Consider the following 21,724-nt stretch of genomic DNA (forward strand, 5'->3'; position numbering starts at 1 on the left):
GCCAAAATCATGAACTTCCATCATGCAAATATGAATACCTAATTGAGAGCCAATGGTCAACATTTCCATAATGATGTAGCCAGATGAAATGTTTTCCAGGGTGCCTTTGGGAATCTGCCTAGTTTGTCTCTCATTAATGTCTATTATGGGAAAACAAGGTGAACATTCTAAACTGGTTCTTGTATGAAGATATTTCTTTATAACAGTTGGGCCATGAGGATTTGTTCCTATCTTCATCAATACAAACTAAACTTAAAAAAAAAGGTGTCTTCCCCATAAAAGCTATGATTAGAGATCTATTGCAATCTCAAAATTAGTGCAATGTCAACATCATTATACACTGGGAATGGCTAAATGCATTCCTCAAAGCTGTTTATGCATTATGTAACATTTAAAAATTGTGTCATTTGGCAACTAAAACACAAATATTTTATGCCTTCTTAAATTATAGATTATTCCATAGAGTGAGCTATGTTGGATATTGTATCCAACAAAGGTTATCAAAACAAACTCTCAAAGAGCCGGTTCTGAATTAATATGTTAAAATTGAAAGATTCGTGCCAGTGAGATAACATAATGATATAGTGAACAGAACAAATGACCGTAACCATATCCAATATGAAATCTTTTCCAGAGCTACACCCTTCATTAATTGTAATGAACTGAATCATCTGAAGCTGTGATGTAGACCATTAAGTGATTTTATGGAGTTCCTCCAGGTCAATGTAGCACTAAACATTTTATAACATACCACACTTAAAAGCATGTGCCTTAAATAATATGTATCAAAATGATTTAGAATGGTATTCTGTGTATCTACTAGAGCTCTGTCTTGCCTCACTTTTCCTCCCACCCCACATATATACACATGTGGGCTCTGATCCTGCAAACGAGTAGACTGGCGTGTTTGCATGGGATCACTGATGTCAATGGAGCTCCATGTAGACACAGCACTGCATCTATGCACTTTTAAGGCAGAATTGAGAACTATTGGAAATGAATAAAGTATGAATAACAAAATTGTCTTTCCAATAGCATAGGTCCATGAACCTGCACATGCTCAAATCAACAGGATTAGGCTTTAAGGGCAGAATTCTTTGTTTACATAACTCCATGCAACTCACTGGAATTACATCAGCAAATAATTTGGCCCTATATTTTCAGTCATTGATCAAGTACAAGATTGATGTGAAGTAAAAGAAAAAAAGTCTCACTGAAGTCAATTGAAAGTAAGAGGAATAAAGTTTGGATCTTTGTATCTGAACTAGTTATCTAGACTTAAAAACAAAACATTTACATAGCTCCACTAGTATTAGCATTTCCCAGTTTGACAGCTGAGCCCATTAATCACAAAAAATTCAGAGATCAGAAAGGTGAAAATATGCACACCATGTAAATGGCTCAAGAACTGTTTAAGATGTTATAGATTTTTTTTCCCTAACCAAATACCTATGTATGAGGCAAAAGATCATTTTTTAGTAAAGTAATGTTGAATACTGAAGGTCTGCTGTATATAGTGGGAAAGCAGAAGGAGGACATTAACTCTGAAAAGAAATGTATGTATCTATGGGGTAGTTTCTACTCTTGGTTATATGGTATGCAACAGAGCAAATTCTGGCTTCTTTGCAAATATATGTTGCATATATATGCATATCTGTAACATGTGTACATGTGACAGCTGCCATCTTGGCTGATGGGATTGAAATGGGGACCTCCAGAGCTAGAAGTATAAGCTGCTACAGTATGAACTGAAGAGCAAAGTCCCTATAGCTAGGAGCTGTAACAACTAACATTCTCTGCAGATCAGCTGAGTGTGTACGTGTGTGCATGGGGACTTGTAACACGCACTCACCAGTGTATTACATATATATATATACATACACTCACACTTATTTGTATACATTCTTACAATTACTGATCTCTATGTGTTCTATTATTATTGTTTGTGGTTGAAATGACTTCTTTTTACTATACAAGCTCATGGGAGAACAATCTCTTTCTATGTGTTTGTACATGAAGCTATATGTCAGCAGTAATATACCTCTAAATTTTACTGCAGTGCTTGCCGAGGTTGTCTCTCTCATTGGCTGCGTCCCTAATATAATGTTTACTAATAGCTCCGTGGAGGAACAGTATTTCCATAGCAACAAATGAACAATACTAGAGAGATTAATCCTTTTTTACATTATCTGTGTACAGTCTGCTGTAAAGCAACGTTTTGTAGTTTGATAATTGCAAGTCTAGAGTGATTGTACATTATGTGATGATTAGCATAAACACTTAAGATGAAGAATGCCTATTCAAAATGGGGAGAGCACTGCAGAACTGGAGGTACTATACTGCAAATATTACCATGACTGAAGGGCAGTGGGAAGAGCTAATGATTTTGACATTAGTCAAATAGTTTGGCAGTCGCCATCTGATATGGTCGACTCCATGGAAGATCTTCCATGACACCAGTCACATAACATGTTTTGTTTCACACATATTTAGTGGCACTTGGTTCCTCAATGAAAAATTGCTGTGGGTGGTCTCCAGTGGCAACAAAATAGTAATTATCCACCAAATGGAGACTGCTTCCTAGGCAATCTGTAGTAGAACTAGCCATTGATACTTGTCATCCATGAACATTCTTTGATGTGTTAGCATGCTTCTACGGCAGGCATTGTGTCATCAGCCTAATGGAATATGCTCCCAGGCTGAGATTTGGCAGTACTAGCTGCCACAGGATGGACTGTTCCACAGACAATGGTGCTAACTTTTGGTGACCCACCCACAAAGGTTAAATTAGAGAAGTTGCACTTCATCATGGCAGACGATGCAATCATCCTTCTGAAAGCAACTGTTTTTACTATGCTTCTTAAATGCTCCAGTTGGGACTTTGCACCAAATAAGAGCTAGATTCCACAATCCTACCATGTTTTGAATGGGGTTGAAATACATGCAGCCTATTAATGGGACAAAAGTGGAAATCAGGTTTTTAAATATTACATCTTTAATTTACACACTTCTGTATATTTACTTTTACTGGCAAACAATCAGGTGAAACTTAAGCTCATCTGCTAATACAAAGAACCACTGTGGTCATACGTATCCGAAGTGGAACACAGAAACAGCTTCAAATGAATGCATTGTGTTAGCCTTATGACAGGCAGATTAATAGCCCAGGATGTCATTAGATGTATTTTGGGAAAGAGAGGAACAAAAATGAATAAATATATTATTAAAAAAGGAAAGCAAAACAGATCAGTGTGCATTCAGTGTTTACTAGCTTGGCAAAGTGACAGAGCCCAATATTAGCAATAGCCCTCCAGATACCCAATGTCCTAGGAATTGCTGCTGTAGTTTTTAAGGCAGATCTCATCTCATTTACAGTGATGTAAATCCAGAATAATTCTGCAGAAATTCTGGTTCTAGACGTACATGGTGCAACTGCAAGCAGAATCTAGACCATAATTTTTATTTTTATTTTAATAAGGATTGTCTCTTAAATATAAGGCAGCAGGATAGAATACAGCAGAAGAGAATATTGTTCAAATGCTGCTAAGTAATCAGAGCATCATTGTCTGAACAATGCTTGCAGATTTCATATGTATGTGAAGTACAAGTGTGATATGTGCCACAATTTGAAGTGTTGGCAATACATATCCACTCTCCTCTTCCAAATTTACCCACACGCTCTGTACTGCAGCACTTGACTTAGACTCAAGGAAGGAAAGAGAAGCAGTGGGGAAGAGACATCAATTTTTGTATGAATACTCAGTGTCTCTTGACATATGCTGAGTGCCGGCCAATCAAAGCAGAGGGAGGTAAAGGTTATAAATATAGGAGTTAAAGACATCCCACTGGACTTGGCAGCTGATCCACATGGGACCAAGAGATGTATCTGCAGTTATGGGCTAGGTCCAAAAACCTGTACTGCTTTGGATACAGTCTACAGATTTCTGTTTCATCAGCAGCAAAGGACCAGATAGCTATTAACACTAAGGTTGGAATGCTGTATGCGGTGGAGATCCCCAGACAGTTTGTTGGCTAACAGGGTTCTGAAGTGTTTGAAAGGACCGAAATGCTGCTATTCTTCTCAAACTCTGAAGAGTCCAGTGACACAATATATATATATATGATGATCACACAATAAAAACTGAGAAATCATGTCTGAGCAAAGATGAGAGGGGAATGTGTTTATATGTACGTGCTAAATTATAGAAGTGTAAGTGTGATGTTGGAACTTTATATCGGAATATATATAACAGCAACAAAGTGGGGAAGTGTGTAGAACACCAGTACATTTACTGCCTAACAGCTTTGTTTACAAGTTATTCATAGTATTCCAATGTTTTATACTATTTAAAGTGTTTTCTCTGTGCATTTTTTTAAAACTAAAAGACTATATGGTACTTTCCTTGAAGTTTACTGAGAACTATTAACATCTACATATTGGGGTTTTATACACAACATGTCTAAGGTTTAACTGATAGATTCCAAGGCCAGAAGAGAGCATTGTGACTGTATAGTCTGATCTCCTGTATAACACAGGCCATAGAACTTCCCCAAAATAATTCGTAGAATATATTTTAGAAAAAACATTCAATCTTGATTTAAAAAATTAAAAATCCATCATGACCTTTGGTAAATTATTCCAATGATTAATTACTCTCACCATTAAACAATTACACCCTATTCCAGTCTGGATGTGTCTAACTTCACCTTCTAGCTATTGGAACATGTTATACCTTTCTCCAACCCATTATTAAATATTTATTCCCCAAATGATCACAGACAATAATTAAGTCACCCCTTAAATTTCGCTTTTTTAAACTAAATAGTTTAAGTCTTTGAGCCTATCATTATATGGCATATTTTCTAATCCTTTCTCACTCTTGTGACTCTTCTCTGAACTCTCTCCAATTATCAATGTCCTTCTTGAATTATGGGCAACATAACTGGACACAGAATTCCAGCAGCAGTCATACAAATGCCGAAGATAGAGGTAAATAACCTCTCTACTCCTGCTCAATAATCCCCTGTTTATGCATCCCAGGATTGCATTGTTAAAGATTGGCCATGGACAGTCGAGGTTAGCAGTTAAAGCAAGAATTCAGCCTACCAACTACAGCTGGGTCCACAACGGACAGAGTCCAGGATGAGCCATGGGTAAGTGCCAGAGAGACAGAAGCCAAATCCCAGAGCCAGAGGGTCAACCAGAGTCATAAGCAAAAGACAGAGCTGAGGATCAGTACAGGGATACAGGATCCAAAGGAGAAGCAGGGCTGGAGCAGAGCAGGAGCATGGACTAGAAGCAGGCTGGAGCAGGAACTGAAACAAGGCAAGCACAGCTGCAGGCATGGTACACATTGAGCAGTCAGAGAGCTAGTAGTGCTGTTGGGCTTCCTTAGAACACGGTTCTACTGGGTGACTTGAGCCTAGTGCTCCCATGCATAAAGAGCTGCTTAGTGTGCACTTTGCTAATGTTTGCTCCAATTTGCACTGCAGACAAACTAAGAACGGATGAGTTCAGGATTCACTGCAGTTACTTCATAGAACTGATTAAGGATTACATGTAAATTTACAAGACTATGGAAACAAGACCCTTAGGCCTTGTTCTCATTAGGAAAAAATGTGTTGTTGTTTTTTTACCATGTGTTAGCTAACTTGTGGTGATTAATATGTGATAAAATCCTAATATTGACAAGTCAGTTGTAGTTTTCACACATTAGTTGGTTGAGGTAAACCCTAATGTTTGACTGCTAACGTGTGAAAACTACAAACTGCCTTGTTCATACTAGGATTTTACCATTTTTTAGTTACCATCTGTTAGCTAATACATTGCACAAAAAACAATGTTTTTTTCTAGTGTAGAGGCACCTTACAGAACTCTCGGCCCTGGTGGGGGATAAAGGGTATGTTTAAAGGGACATTAAGGTTAAGCCACCATTACACCCTCCTGATCTTGGATTTTTCCCCTGGCATATTTCAGACAGACCTGAGGGCCTAAGTTACAGCAGCCTCCTTGGCTCCCCCTATGAGGCAAAATAAGGCCCAGAATCTCAACAGCACTGGTTGATGCACCCCTCATGCCTCAGCATGCCCCCTATCCTGATGTTTGTGAGGGTGTCCTCAGAGGCAGTCTTACAGCTGTCTCCCACAGTGTGAGCAAGTGGCAATCCTCTCTTGGCCAGTTATGGGTTTTTTAGTGTAAACGGCCTACAGTGGGGGTTGACCATCTCACCAATGAACTCAAATGTCTGTCCATTAGCACTATTTTGATTCCAAAATCCAAACTCATTTGTATATATACTCATTTCTAGTTAAACAAAATATATACAAATGGCTTTATATGAACAGGCATTAATAAATAATAATCATAACAATCATAATAATATTTATTTCCTGTGTTCACCAAAATATGCTAGGTTATTTCTAAACATAAATAAAGGCCTGGGTCTTGTTTGTTTGTTTGTATTATAGTAGCATCTAGAGATGCCTACTGAAATTAGGGCCCTATATGCTAGGCACTGTACAAACACTTAGGCCTGGTCTACTCTGGGGTGGGGGGGATCGATCTAAGATACGCAACTTCAGCTACAAGAATAGCATAGCTGAAGTCGACGTATCTTAGATCGACTTAGAATCACTTACTTCGCATCCTCGCGGCGCGGGATCGACGGCCGCCGCTCCCCCGTCGACTCCGCTTCTGCCTCTTGCCGTGGTGGAGTTCCGGAGTCGACGGCAGAGCGATCGGGGATCGATTTATCATGTCTAGACGCGATAAATCGATCCCCGATAGATCGATCACTACCCACCGATCCGGCGGTAGTGTAAATGTACCCTTAGAGACAGTCTTTGCCCTTAAAAGCTTACAGTCTAAACAGACAAAGGGTGGGAGAAAAAAATGAGGATAACATATCCTTTCTTCTTCAAGTGACATCGCTGATCTTTTGCAATCGCAACAGTTTTAAAACTCCCACTCTCCTCAGGATACCAGTGCATCTGGGAATGTTTCCAATGTAGCTGACTTTCTTTCCTCCTCTTTCTGGTTTCCTTATTTTACAGATGGAGAATTGAGGCACAGAGAGATTAAGTGACTTGCCCACTTGGAAGTCCATGGTACAGCCAGGAAACTAACCCAGATCTCCCAAATCTAAGTCCAGTGCCTTAAGCACAAGACCTTTGTGATGTTGCACCCCATATTCTTTATGGAAATATGCTACACAAATTCTTTTGGGGAATGACTTTTTTAACATGGCTCAGGCTGTCCAGGGGTCTGTCAACAGCAAGGAGGAATCTTGTGCTGAAGCCCCATTGGGAAAGAGTAAAGCTACAGAAACTGATGAGGAAATGGGAGAGTGTCTGTTTAATTCCATTGCAGCTGTGCAAAGCAGTTTGCTACCTGAGGTGGGGGTGGTTGAGACCAACTCCTGTCCGGTGGCTATTCCCTTGGGGGATGGGAATGTTTTGCCTGACACTAGAAAGACTGTCCAGGTTGCTGGCTGCCAGGAAGTTGCAGTTAAACGAGAAACAGAACTCACTCTAAAATGCATAGAAAATGTGTCCCAGAGGAAAGCCCAGAGAATGTGGATTCCGTGGGCTCTGTAACTGGAGACAAGCCCAATTCAAAGAGGTAAGAGGGTGCATTGCTTACCAGTGAGGGTTCTATTCTGGCTGTTAGCTGTGAGCCCACAGCTGAACAGGGGACTCCATAGGGGGGAGGCAGTAATATGCAAGGACTCCATACACCCGTTCCTTGCCAAAACCCCAAAGACATACATAAACTCAGACCCTTTACTAAGGGGATGAGAAATACAATAAATACTGAACAAACTGGATTTTCTAAACAGAAGGTGTGGTATGATAATCATATTTCGAAACGCCTCTCTGTCATGAATTTGTGGGTAATTTATGTCTCTTACTACACATTTTATGGGTTAAAACAAAAAAATTGGTACTAAGGGTAACTACTTTCAAAATGTGTGACATGCATGATTTTTGGAATAAACTTTGGTACAAACTAGAGGTGGTAACAAGGAAGTCTCATAAGAATACTGCTTCTCAGCTAGTACCCTGAGAACAGGCTTAGAGCTTGGCACAGCAGAGAAAGTATAACCAATCTAGAAGCTGTGTGGAAGGGGAAACTGAGGCAGCATTGCCTCATAGCATTGATGGCTGAATGCCAAGACACCTATACTTTAAAGGATATTGATATCTTCATTACGTTAACAATGCTACACACCAGAATGTTTTCAGACAACCTGGGAACAAAAACCCAGAACTTTGCAAAAACACCTATGGATAACATTACAGTGTTTGGTAACACTGCTCTACAGCCAAAATGCTTCTGAAATAAATGTAGTCAAACTTTACTAATTCTGGGTCACTGAGAACGAAAATGATGCTTAAAATTGTTGATTGGCTCTAGTTTTCAAGATATGCTATTGGGTCAGTATATACGACCCTTGACTTGGGAATGGCGGAGGATAAGTGAGTTATAAAGGGAAGGGATCTCAATTTAAACCAGAAATGACTAAAATACATCTTTGACTGGATCTATGAATAAATCTATGACTGGGTTTGGACAGTACTTGCTTTTTAGGCAAAACAATGAATGATGCAATCTGAAGCTGGTATTGCGTCATACATGATATGAATTGCATCATGTTATTCCTAGAAGTCATGGATGATGCAATCATAACGAAGCTTACATCACTCTGCTGAACAAATTGCCCTATATCAGCTCTAGAAATCATACAGTGTCGTGCTCTCTTATTTGTCAGTGTTTGATTTTGCAAAGGGACACATTTCTGTTTAGCCAAAGTGAGCAGAGATGCCTCGTACTTGTGTGGACAGTGCAGATAACTTCTGCTATGTTTGTGGTGAAGTGACTTTTGCATCACAAAAGCGCAGTATAACCACTCTGGTTAAGAAAGCCTATCACCTTTATTTTGGCTGCAAAATTGGAGATCAGGACAAGAGGTGGGCCCCACACATATGCTGCAACACTTGTGCAACAAATCTTCGCCAGTGGTTGAACAGGAAAAGGAAATCTATGCCTTTTGCAGTGCCAATGATTTGGAGAGAGCCAACAGATCATACCAGCAATTGTTACTTCTGCATGGTGCCTCCAGTTGGGAAAGGTGTGTCAAAGAAGAAAAAGTGGACTGTGCATTATCCAAACATTCCATCAGCTATACGCCCAGTACCCCACGGAGAAGCACTGCCGGTTCCTGATGCACCAGAATCATTCTCACTTGAGTCAGACGAGGAAGAGGATGAAACTTCTGGTCCTGAACCATCAATGTCACAGGACCCACATTTTCTCCCATCCTCCTCCTCTGAACCACACCTCAGAACACAAGGTGAACTGAATGACCTTGTCAGGGATTTGGAACTACCCAAGAGTAAGGCAGAGCTGTTGGGCTCCAGACTACAGCAGTGGAATCTCCTGGCAGGTGATGTTAGGGTTTCCATGTTCCGTGACCGTCAAAAGGATCTTGTCCCATTCTTCTTCATGGAAGGTGATCTTGTAGCCTGCAACAACATCGATGGTGTGATGGCAGCCCTCAACATCGTTCACGATCCAGATGAGTGGAGACTGTTCATTGATTCATCGAAGACGAGTCTTAAAGCTGTTTTACTACATAATGGCAATGTTTTGCAATCAATTCCAGTTGGTCATGCAGTCCATATGAAGGAAACCTATGACAACATGAAACAACTTTTGAGGTGCATAAACTATGACCAACATCAGTGGCAGCTTTGTGGCGATTTGAAGGTTGTTGCTCTCTTGCTTGGTCTGCAGACTGGATACACAAAGTACTGCTGTTTTCTCTGCAAATGGGATAGTCGTGCAAGAGATTCCCACTACATCAAGAAAGATTGGCCACTCGGACAGTCATTGGAGCCTGGGAGGAAAAGTGTTCAGCATCCACCACTTGTTGAATCAAGGAAGATTTTGTTACCACCCTTACACATCAAGCTGGGTCTGATGAAGAACTTTGTCAAGGCCATTGACAAAACACAAGCAGCTTTCAAGTACCTCTGTGGAAAATTTCCAAGGTTAAGTGAAGCTAAGATAAAGGAAGGTGTCTTTGTTGGTCCTCAGATTCGTGAACTTCTTCGAGATGATGCATTTGACCATGCACTGCGTGGCAAGGAAAAGATGGCATGGAAAGCCTTCCAGTTAGTGGCAATAAATTTTCTCGGAAACAACAAGGCAGACAACTACAGGTTGTTGGTGGAAAACCTCCTCAAGGCATACAAAAGCCTTGGTTGCAACATCTCACTAAAGATACATTTTTTGCACTCTCATCTAGATTTTTTTCCACCGAACTGCGGAGCAGTGAGCGACGAGCACGGCGAGCGATTTCACCAGGACATTGCAACAATGGAGAAACGCTATCAGGGCAAATGGAGCCCATCAATGCTTGCAGACTATTGCTGGACAGTGACAAGAGATGCTCCATTTAATGAATACAAGAGACAAGCCAAGAAGCGCCGAGTAGACACTGAATAGGACTAAACTATGTACATAATAGTTTTTTGCCTTTTGTTTCATAATAAATTTTATTTATATAACCCCTTTGCTGATTTTTAAAGTGTTACATAAGCAGGACAGGTGAAATATTATCATGTAAAGCAACCATAACCACATGAAAAGACCTAGGTTTACAATTTATGATTAAAACTCTACTATCTACACAATATACATAGACATAAAATGTAAAAACTTAAATATCTTAGAAACAGTAGCCAATCAGTTGTTTAAATTGTCATATTTGAATTCAGCACATCAAAATACGTAATGAATAGCACATTTTATCTCTGAAGCAGACGACTTCTCAAAAATTGTAGACCAGTGTAACACTTGGAGGTTGTATTACCAAAGCCAAAAAAAGGATTTTAGGCACACTGCCTCCGCATTGATCAGTGACCAACCCTCTGGCAGACGAACCATCTAAGGAGGGAGGAGTGACCCCATATTCTTTATGGAAATATGCTTATGATATCGATATGGCATAACTGAGATATATTTTATGCAAGATGGGTCTTGTAAGGTATCATTGGAAAGGTTATAATTTACTGAATGTGATTATCCAATTTGTATGCCTGTGTAATTTCTGTATCTAAAGTTAGGAATATTGACTATGTAACAATTACAACTGGGTGTGTACTTGGGAAACACCCACCAGACAACAGGCCATCAATCTTGGTGGGCCAGTAGGAAGAAACAATGAGAGTTTAAAGATAGGTTTCAGAGTAGCAGCCGTGTTAGTCTGTATCCGCAAAAATAACAGTTTAAAGATACTAATCTCTCTCCTTCCTGAAAGACGTCCTGGGACATTGCGGTGACTTTACTAGGTCATGTGGTCATGTCACCTGGTACTAACACCTTGGACACTGCTGGTACTTTTCCACTGGAAACAAAGGCTTCCCATCTTATGTAAATTCTATTTAAGGCTGGGGAATAAGGCAAAGAGGACTCTTCTCCATTGTCTTCCTGCCCATCAGTACAGTGGAAAGAACTCCTTCAACCAAAGGCAAAGAGCTACAACTATGCCCAAGAAGAAAGACTGCTGAAAGTACCGGAAGAGACAAAGGAACTGAGCTGTGGGAAAGGCAAGGGCTGAGTCCAGACTGAGACAGAGGAGTCTAGTCTGTAAAGAGAAATACCTGGAACTCTAAGCTACAGAAACTCTGCAACTTGCCTAAAACAACATTTAGGGTGAGAAATTACTTCTTGAAACCAGTCTCTTTAAGATCTTAAGCTTAGTATGCGTGTTTTGTTTTATTTGCTTGGTAATTTGCTTTGTTCTGTTTGCTATCCTTATAATCACTTAAAATCTGCCTTTTATAGTTAATAAACTTGTTTGTATTATTAAACCCAGTTTGTGCAATTTATAACTAGGGGACAATAAGTTGTGCATATCTTCCTCCACATTGAGGGAGGGAGCGAATTTATGAGCTTATGTTGTATAGATTTATCTACAGTGCAAGACAATATTATTTTGAATGTATTTTCCAGAGGAGAGCTGTACTTGAGTGCTGGGCAATTTCCTAGCTGAGTCTTCCTATAGAGAGCTGTTTGTAGACTGTGTGAGTCTACAGCTGGTGCGTCCCTACCTGTGTGTGTGTGTTCTGCCAGAGACTGGAGAGCCTAATTCAGCAAAACTGGGAGAGGGAGTCCAGGCTAGTGGAGCAGGCAGGCTCAGTGAAATCCAAGTACATCAGGTGGCATCCCAGAAGGGGGGGTCCAACCCGTCACAACCTTCTTTCTGTTCACACAGCAATTTAGAACAGCCCACTCCTGCCCCTTCACCTGTTTAATGCCATCCAGGGATTTTCCAAGGAGAATGCCTAGGGCAACTCTCTTGCTCCTTTGCATGGTGGAGCACAAAAAGGAAGGAGGTGGAATTTAGGGATAGAACCCATAGTATTTAGTATGTCCAAACCATATGTATGTTAATATTATCACCATTTTATATGGGGTGGTAATTGGGTCCCTGAAAGGTTAAGAAATGTTCATGGGAGGCATGAAATATTTTCCATTAATTTCTATTCACATTTGCCTATATTTGAGTGGAATCAGAAGTCTCCTGAGTATATTACATGTTTTTATGATGAATGCATTAGTGTCATCTCTTCTTGCCAAAGTGCAGGGTGCTCTGTATTCGCACACACACCTCCGCGCTCCCGCCTCCCTCCCCTCCCCCCGATTCAATAGCATATACGGATTTACATCTGGTAAGCAAGAGAACAAATCTTTGCCAACTCAACTACTTGCATCAAGGCTCTTGTGAGTATAGATGAGGAATACTAGAATGAAATATTCCTGAACCCCTAGTTCCAACAGAGTTGACATTGTTTCAAAGACACCATCCCCAGTAAAAGGCGTAAATTTTTTTAGAAACATTTTGGGTCAGATCCTGATTATATCATGAAAACAAGGCTGTGCATCATAGAATATCTCTGGGAGAACTGCTTCCTATCAGGTGCATCTAGTGCTATTATTATTCAGGCTGACACGACAAGCCAGCCAAATGGGCTGTGAGGTTCTTACTTATGCAGATTTCCCCAAGAGACACATGATCATTGCCATACCTAGCAGCTTGTACTTGCTTTGGATGGCTGCATATATGCTTAGTGGGGTTTTAGTAGCCTACACCTGCCTCTTTTTCATATAACCACAATCCTTGTGGGGAATTTGCTCAGCCTGAGTCATTAGTCTTGAGTGTCTGCATCTGTACCCTTGACTTTATTAGCTGGATACCATCTTTAACCCAAAACAGCACATGGCAGCCCTTAAAAATTTGCATTAGATAGGTAAATAAGCACTGCCAGTGAGATATCTGAAACATCAGGGCATTTCCTGTATAAAATACAGAAAGGCACAAGTGAAAGCTATAGACACTGAGGTAAGGAGAGTATCTAATCTATTTATCTTAAGTAAAGATGGCAAATTTTTCAATGTTGCCATAATACTGCTGATGTGTACACAACATTTGTTACTGTGTATCCTATTTCCTCTTTACGCACTCGTGTAAGCCTATCTATATATAGCAATTCCATTCTGGGATTTCAAACATTTGCAAAGGGGCAATTCAGTCAATATGTGCATACCAACGTATAGCTACCTCTAGGGTGGAACATGGTTGTCATCATGCTGCAGAAAAATAACCCAATGGTTTGTAATTTATTGGGACATGTTTTCTTTTATTCTTCTGGGAATTTGAAACTTTCCTGGCATTGTAATACTTGGGTTTTGGGGTAATTACAACATCTATTTTTCTTCTTGAGTTGCTGATCCATACTCTCAGCCTTTACTCCATTTTAATGCAATTTTCTGTCTTGGCATATTTTGCAGTCAGATATCTCTAAAATAGTTTTTCATTTATAGTTTTCCCCAAGGTAATGGAAGATGGACATCTTGTATGTATAAGGACTGAGGTTTCTCTGAAGGGATTAGACATCTACCTGCTTCCACAATGAATGTACATGTGCCCATTCACTCCGCTAATGAGCCCGTCTTTTTAAATACATAAGCAGAGTCAGAGAGAAAGCCAATCTTTTCAGGCTGGTGTCCTGTGATGGGGTCTGCCCATCAGTACAGTGGAAAGAACTCCTTCAACCAAAGGCAAAGAGCTACAACTATGAGTCCACCTATAATTAAACTATTTCTTGAACTGCAGTGAAAAAAGAAGTTTAGATGGAGAATGCTTGTTACAGACTACACCTTCTTTCTTCCTCATAGTTCATCATGCCACTAAGGAACATAATATTTTGAAACAAAGAAAAAATCATGAGAACTTGTAGTGTTTCCTCTTGGAAGAGCTAAATAACTAGAGCTGGTTGGGAATTTTTTAAAATTGAAAAATGCCAATTTGTCAAAATTTAAACTGTCTGCACGATAGGGTCAGTTTTGATGCATTTCTCATTTTGAAAAAAAGTGGGAAAAGTTCCAAAATTGTCAAAATGTTCCATTTTCACATTTTAAGTGAAAAAAAATCTGTCTGGGGTTCAAAATGTTTTTGTTTGTTTGTTTTGAAATTTAAGCTGATCATTGAAGGAACAGTAATCCACACCATGTAGAGTCAAGCTCAGGAGTTTATTACGCACAGCACTGGTGGAGTGTCACTTTGCTTATTAGGCTCAGAGACACTGCAGAACAATTAATTACAATAGATTATATAGGGTGCTCATTGGGCGGATAGAAGCAACAGGGATGGGTTTTCCCAAGCCCTGGATAGGTTCTAGCAGCAAGACAAGATAAGCATAATAAGCCAATGGTCTAAAAGATTACGTAATGGCTCCGCCCAAGGCTCAAATTAACATATTGCTGACAATCAGGTAATTACCCCCAAACTATATCTATTAAAGTATATAAGTTAAAGCCTAATTTTGGGGTCCAGGGGAATGAGGTAGCAGCTCTCCCCATTGACCAACAGGTACATTCCTGGAGATTTAAAGCAAAAGAGCAGTAATTAGTATTTAACAATTGTTTATAAGTTTACCCTTGCATTTCTGTGGGCTAGGATTGGCATACATCTGTGAGGGGAGGATGTCATAACTTATGTCAATTATATTAGGCCTCTCCCTGAACTCTGTCTGGGATCTGAGGGGTATTGTACCACTATCTCCTCCCTGCATTAGGGAGTAACTGTGAGGCCTTTCTCAGCACTTCATGTGTCTATAACTCGCAATAAGGACACCCAATTACATTCATAGTTATGCTGACTCCGCTCACTGACTTGAAACACACAAGGTTATCTATTTACCCCAGCTTTCTCTTAGCTATATATTGTTCTTCGTTAGCTAGTCCTCATCCAGGCCTATATGAAAATTTCTTAGCAGAAACGGTAGTTAAGATTTTTAAATCCCCAGCAAATGGATTTTGACCCTTCAATCATAGTAAAATATTTTTTAAAAAACCAAACATTTTGAAAGTATCAAAACAAAGTGTTTCAATTGATCAGAAACAAAACAAAGTCATTTAGTCAGTGTAACGGGGTGGAACCCACCTCTCGAGAGCGCTCCCTTATTCAGCTGTGTGTCTGCACCTCTTTCAGTCTGTGGTGACCCCTTCTGGCAATTTCTCTGGCAGTTTCTAGTGACTCAGTCCTTTGGTCGAGTCACCCACAATCTATGTGGAATACAACTCAAACAGACCCCTTCCGGGGTATTATCCCAACAAAGTCTTTAGGTGCTCCCGGCCCTGGTAGGGGGCCATGCCCCCGGGGCTTCCTTCCTGAAGACTCTTCGCCCACTCTCATCTGTTCTGATCCCAGGTCAGCCCCTTAACAGTTCAGATCCCCATATGGGGATTTATCACTGTTCAATTGTAGGCCACTTCCCCAGTGGCTTATGTGTGTGTGTGGGGGGGGACATGACCCTGGCCCACCGACTACTCCAGGTCCCAGCACAGTGACCCTTAGAATAGCAACCACATGTCACTGTGTCCCCTTAATGGCTTTCAACTGCCTGGGCCACTTCCCCACAGCCCCAGCTTTCAACAATGCTTCACCCTTACCTCAGGGCTCTTCTATGTTCAGGCCCAGCAGCCAGTCAGGAGCTCTTTTGCACTCCGCTGGTCCCTGCACACTGATCTGTCCATGGTGCTGCTGACCTTCAGCCTGCTAGGAGCACCAGGTTTACTCCTCAGACTCCAAGCAACACCTGACTCTGGTTTGCACTGCAGCTCCTTTTATAATAGCCTGCAACCCTCACATTGACTAACCCCTTGTAGCCTCCCCCTGATTGGCCACATCCTATGCTGCCTTTCTATGCAGCTTGGAGAACTCCTCTAATACTCTTTTCCTTGGATGGGTGTGCCAGGACCCTGAGACTTCGAGCAGGGGGTCTCTGGGCCTACACAACCCCATCACAGTCAGTTTTGTCTGATTCAGGATGGGGAAAAAATTGAAATCTTGAAAATTTTCCTGGGATGTGAAAATTGTTTCACACCCAGCTCTACTAAAACCTCAAGAGAGTTTCACTTCTTGTGGGCACCACCATTTTGTATATAAAATTATTTAAATTAGCAGAAGAAAACATAAAAGAGCTATGGGCATACATATGCAGAAGATTCTCCCATGCATTTACATGAATGACCAAAAGAAAGCTTTTCTAAAGGGGCTTTAAACTATAGGCTGGAGCCAAAACCCATTGAAAACAATGGAAAGAATCCCAATAGTCATTGGATCAAATCCTACCCTACCCATATCATAGATCTACAATACCATTAAAATTAGTTGGCAAAAGAAGGCTGAGGCAATAGTACCAACACTGTTTTTCTTGATGATTTGTCTAAGAATGATGTATTGCTGATGGCATAAAAGGGAAGAACTAAAGGCACCCCAAAGTATGGCTTCTACAGCCAATGAAGTGTTAAGGATGAGATGCTCCTGCATTACCCTCTAATTAAGGATAGTTACTAATTTATTTGCTTATCTATTTGCATTTATGTGTAAAATATGTTTTATTTGTTTGCTTTGTTATCTTGACTCTGATCATCTATAATACCACCTACATACAGGTCCTTCATTATGTCTACCCAGAATGCCTTAGTTTCACTCCTAAATGTTGATCTTGCCAGATCTGAAACCACACTAAAAAGGCAGCATGTCAGGCCCAATTCTTTTTTCTACCCACAATTTGTTCTTTTCCTTATCCTCCATGTCCAAAGGAGAGCACTGTCCATCTCCAACCCCCCCTTGATGACTTCCTCATCTTATAGCAACTTGGGTAGTGAGAATTTAGGGTGCTTTACTTCTATATTATTGTAGGTATCCACATGGACACTAAGGGTCATGGTGTGTCCTGAACCTACCAGTCCAATACAAGAGTACAACAAACAGCCTACATACTCAGAATATCTGACATTTTACTACATGCACATCTCTAATGAAAGCATAAAAAGGATCTAAGAGCCCCAATTTCTTTGTCATTCTGCAAGTGAATTGTAGCTTCCCAGTCTATTCAAGCTCTACTAAAAGTCCTGTTGAATTAACAATGCCTCGTGATGTTTTTTTTCCCTGAATCTAAATATTTTTATTGTTGCTCTTTAACAGATTCACTGTTGTTTTTTATAGCTACACTGAATTTGAAATGAAAATAGATTTCATTATTTATTCATGGGATTTGATTCACCCTGATTGTTACATTATTTCTGGTGCTGACAGTTCTTGGTGAATAGTCTGTGAAGGCTAGAGGGCATTTATTTGACCATGAAATTCCATAAATAGTAGACTGATGTTGTTTTGTCTTGAAAGTGGAGATTTTGCAGCTTTTTAAAATGGGAAAATTAAAATAACAAAGGTATAAAATGAGGCTTGGAGTTTTTCTCTGTCTCTGTGAACCTCATCACCTGCCATGCACTAAAGCCACCTGTAGTGTATAAATATTAAATCTTACATGAATTATTTGATGCTATTTGTCAAGAGCCATAAAACAACAAAAGAAGTGTAACTTTCAATTTCATCTCTTAGCTTAAAAAAAGTATCTTTGGGGGGAAAAGACCCTGAAGTATGAATGCAAATATACATAAGTAAATAAATTTAAAAGTTTGAGAAAATATCAGTGGCTACTTTGATCTTTATTTGTTAGGGCAAAGGAATAGTTGCTTTCTATCAGACTTCATTATGAATAAATGGTACCTGCAAACCAGATTTTTGTGATTCAAATGGACAAGGGGACAGTACTTGTAAAACTCAGGAAATAAATTAAATGAATCTTGGACAACAGACAAATGTCATAGTGTTCAGCATTACAGCTATAGTGTACAAGACATCTTCTAGTCTGGAAGAAGAGCAGAGTCAGTGATCAGTGATGTTAAGGATGAATGACACAGTTAGAAACTCTAACCTATACCTTGAAAAAACTGGCAGGAGATCAGTTGGTAGTGCATCCCTTTGTACCATGACACAGACATAAAGGCTGTAATGATAGACTCAGTTATTATCCATATATATTATGAATGAAATAAACAATAAGTCATTCAAGGCTGATCTATCATGTTTGGCTGTAACAGTTAGTTGGCGTTCTCAAAAAACAGATATACTGAATCTAAACTTTTCAGAATGACTGTTTCATGAAAAATTTAGAAATTTCAACTTTTGTTCCAATTTAGAATTAAACCAAATTTTGAAATGTCAAAATTTCCCATGGAACAGACATTTTGATTTCTGATCAGCTCTAGTTTTATTGGCACAAGCTGTTTTATTCACCAGTGGAAGCTGGCAGAAACCTGTTGATGAACTAAGCCCCAGGAGGATATAGCAAGAAAGTCACTGAGAGAGTCATACCAGACCAGGTCATTGGTTAACTATTCCAGTAACGTGCCTGCAGCAGAAGCCTCTAGCACTCAATGCTGTAACTAACAGGGGAAAACACAATGTGCTACCAACTTGTGCAATGTTATAGATGAGGAGAGAATTCTTTAATATCCCAAAAACATATGGTTTATTTACCTTCGTCATCATCCTAGTTGATTAGCTACAGATGTTAACAGACATTGAATCATCTTTTTTTTTCATTTATTGCTTGTGAAAGATACTTGAGTGACAGTGCTAGCATATTAAATCTTTTATTTATCCACAAAATAGTTGCTGCATTGGTCACAACAATGCAGTCTTACACACATCATCCACCCACTGTGTCTCACATTTGTCTGGCAGGGACCACCTGTAGGAAATATTAGTAATTTACAGTCTCTAAGGCTTATTCAGTCTTTGGCCTCTCTCTAGAGTCTGCCAATGAGAGTGAAAATTAGTATTGGTTGTAGCGGTGATGTTTTTCCATTATAGGCTGGAATAAGGTTATCAACTAATTTCATACACAGTAGGCCAATGAACATCCACTAGATTTTAATAATTTCACTGGATATCCCCTCAAAGCCTGTTTGTAGACTTGATTCCCACTAAGGCCTGGTCTATACTAGAAAATTAGATCAGCATAACTATGTCACTCAGGGGTGTGAAAAATCCACCCTTCTGAGCGGCAGAGTTAAGCCGACCTAAGTCCCCATGTCAACAGTGCTAGGTTGATGGAAGAATTCCTCCATCAACCTAGCTACCCGTACCACCTCTCAGGGAGATGAATTATCTATGCCGATGGGAAAATCCCTCCCCTCGGCATTGGTAATGTTTACATTGAGGCGCTACAATGGCACAGCTGCAGCAGTGCTGCTGTAGCATTTTAAGTGTAGACATGCCTTGAGTTACCCCGATGTACACCAGTGTAACCAAGCTGTTTATATTTGTGATGGGGTATTCATTCCATACAAGGCCTGGAAGGGTTATGATGGTTAAGTGGGCCAATTAACTGCCCAGGCTGCACCTGGAGAAGGAGACAGTGAGCAGGGAAGTAGAACAGGCTCAGATGGGCAGGTACAGGGGGATATCAGTTGGAGGCTCCTTCAGGGAGCCATGAGCACGGGCTTGTACCTGGCATGGTTCACCTATCTCCATGATACCTCCCCCTTCTGAGGCATGTGGGAGACCCTAGCACACATCTACCTCAAGTGCGCCAAGTTGCAGCCCCTTTTCTGGATCCTCCAGAAGCTTTTCCTTAGACTCTGGCTGAATTTTTCCCTTTACCTCCTGATTTATGCACACCCCATCCATGGCCCACGGATGTCATGAGGATGACCAGCAGGAGGTGCCACCAGCGGTGAGTGAACCTTGTGACAATATTAAAGACTGTATCATTAATAAAATGATTCTGAGATTGCTTACAAGTATTCTAAGGGCACAAGCAGGCTTTAAAGTTCACACCTAATGAAAATGGCTGGAGGAATATTCACATCTCTGTTGATGCTACTATTTCAATCTGGCTGTCGGCACAAATACAGCAGGGCATCTATTTGCATAATGTTGTAAGTTGATTTCACAACAAGAAGGGGTATACACTTACTTTTAAGTAAAATACCAACCAATATTTCCAGGATTGATAGCAAATCTACACAAACACCCTACTTCCAACGATTTCCATTGCCTCTGATCATGAAGTAACTTAGTAGAATATAACACTCTGTGTGTCTTTTCATATAATGAGACCTTAAGGCTGTCACACACACACACACACAAACAAATATATATACACTAGAACACTAGATAGATAGATAGATAGATAGATAGATAGATAGATAGATAGATAGATAGATAGATAGATAGATAGATAGATAGTGTGACAGACCCAGACCAGTGGGGTACAGGAGTCTGGTAGAGGGCAAATATACTGGTCACTGGATAAGTAGTTTTCTGTTCCCTGAGTGACCAGAGCAGGGGCTGCACTAGAGTAATCAGGAACCTGCTAGAACCAGTTAAGGCAGGCAGGCTAATTAGAACCCCTGGAGCCAATTAAGAAGAAGCTGCTAGAATCAATTAAGGCTAATCAGGGCACCTGGGTTTTAAAAGGAGCTCACTTCAGTTTGTGGTGCGAGTGTGAGGAGCTGGGAGCAAGAGGCACAAGGAGCTGAGAGTGAGAGGGTGTGCTGCTGGAGGACTGAGGAGCACAGGAAGGTCCTGTGGTGAGAATAAGGAAGGTGTTTGGAGGAGGCCATGGGGAAGTAGCCCAGGGAGTTGTAGCTGTCATGCAGCTGTTACAGGAGGCACTATAGACAGCTGCAGTCCACAGGGCCCTGGGCTGCAACTCGGAGTAGAGGGCGGGCCTGGGTTCCCCCCAAACCTCCCAATTGACCTGGACTGTGGGTTCTTCCAGAGGGGAAGATCTCTGGGCTGTTCCCCAACCCACATGGTGAATCTGAGGCAAGAATATCCACCAATAAGCACAGGACCCGCCAAGGTAGAGGAGGAACTTTGTCACAATAGATAGATAGATAGATGCAATACTAGAAAAGATAGGATGTCCACCAACCCTGTTAAGTCTTATACGTTCATTCCACAACAACATGAGAGCTACTGTCCAGTTTGATGGATCCTCTTCGGACAGCTTTGTGATAAAAAGCAGAATGATGCAAGGATGTGTCCTTACCCCTACACTCTTTGGAAACTTCTTCTCAGTACTCTTGAACTGAGCATTTAAGGACATGAAAGATGGAGTGTATCTCAACACAAGACCAGATGGGAAACTCTTCAACCTGTCCCAACTTAAGTCAAAGACCAAAATCAAAAAGGTGCTAATCAGGGAACTTCTATTCACTGATGATGCTGCCCTCATAGCCCACAATGAAGATCTATTACAAGAACTCATGCACTACCTTTCAAGTACCTGT

Source organism: Emys orbicularis, chromosome 2, assembly GCF_028017835.1.
Source record: "Emys orbicularis isolate rEmyOrb1 chromosome 2, rEmyOrb1.hap1, whole genome shotgun sequence".
Lineage (NCBI taxonomy): Eukaryota > Metazoa > Chordata > Testudines > Emydidae > Emys > Emys orbicularis.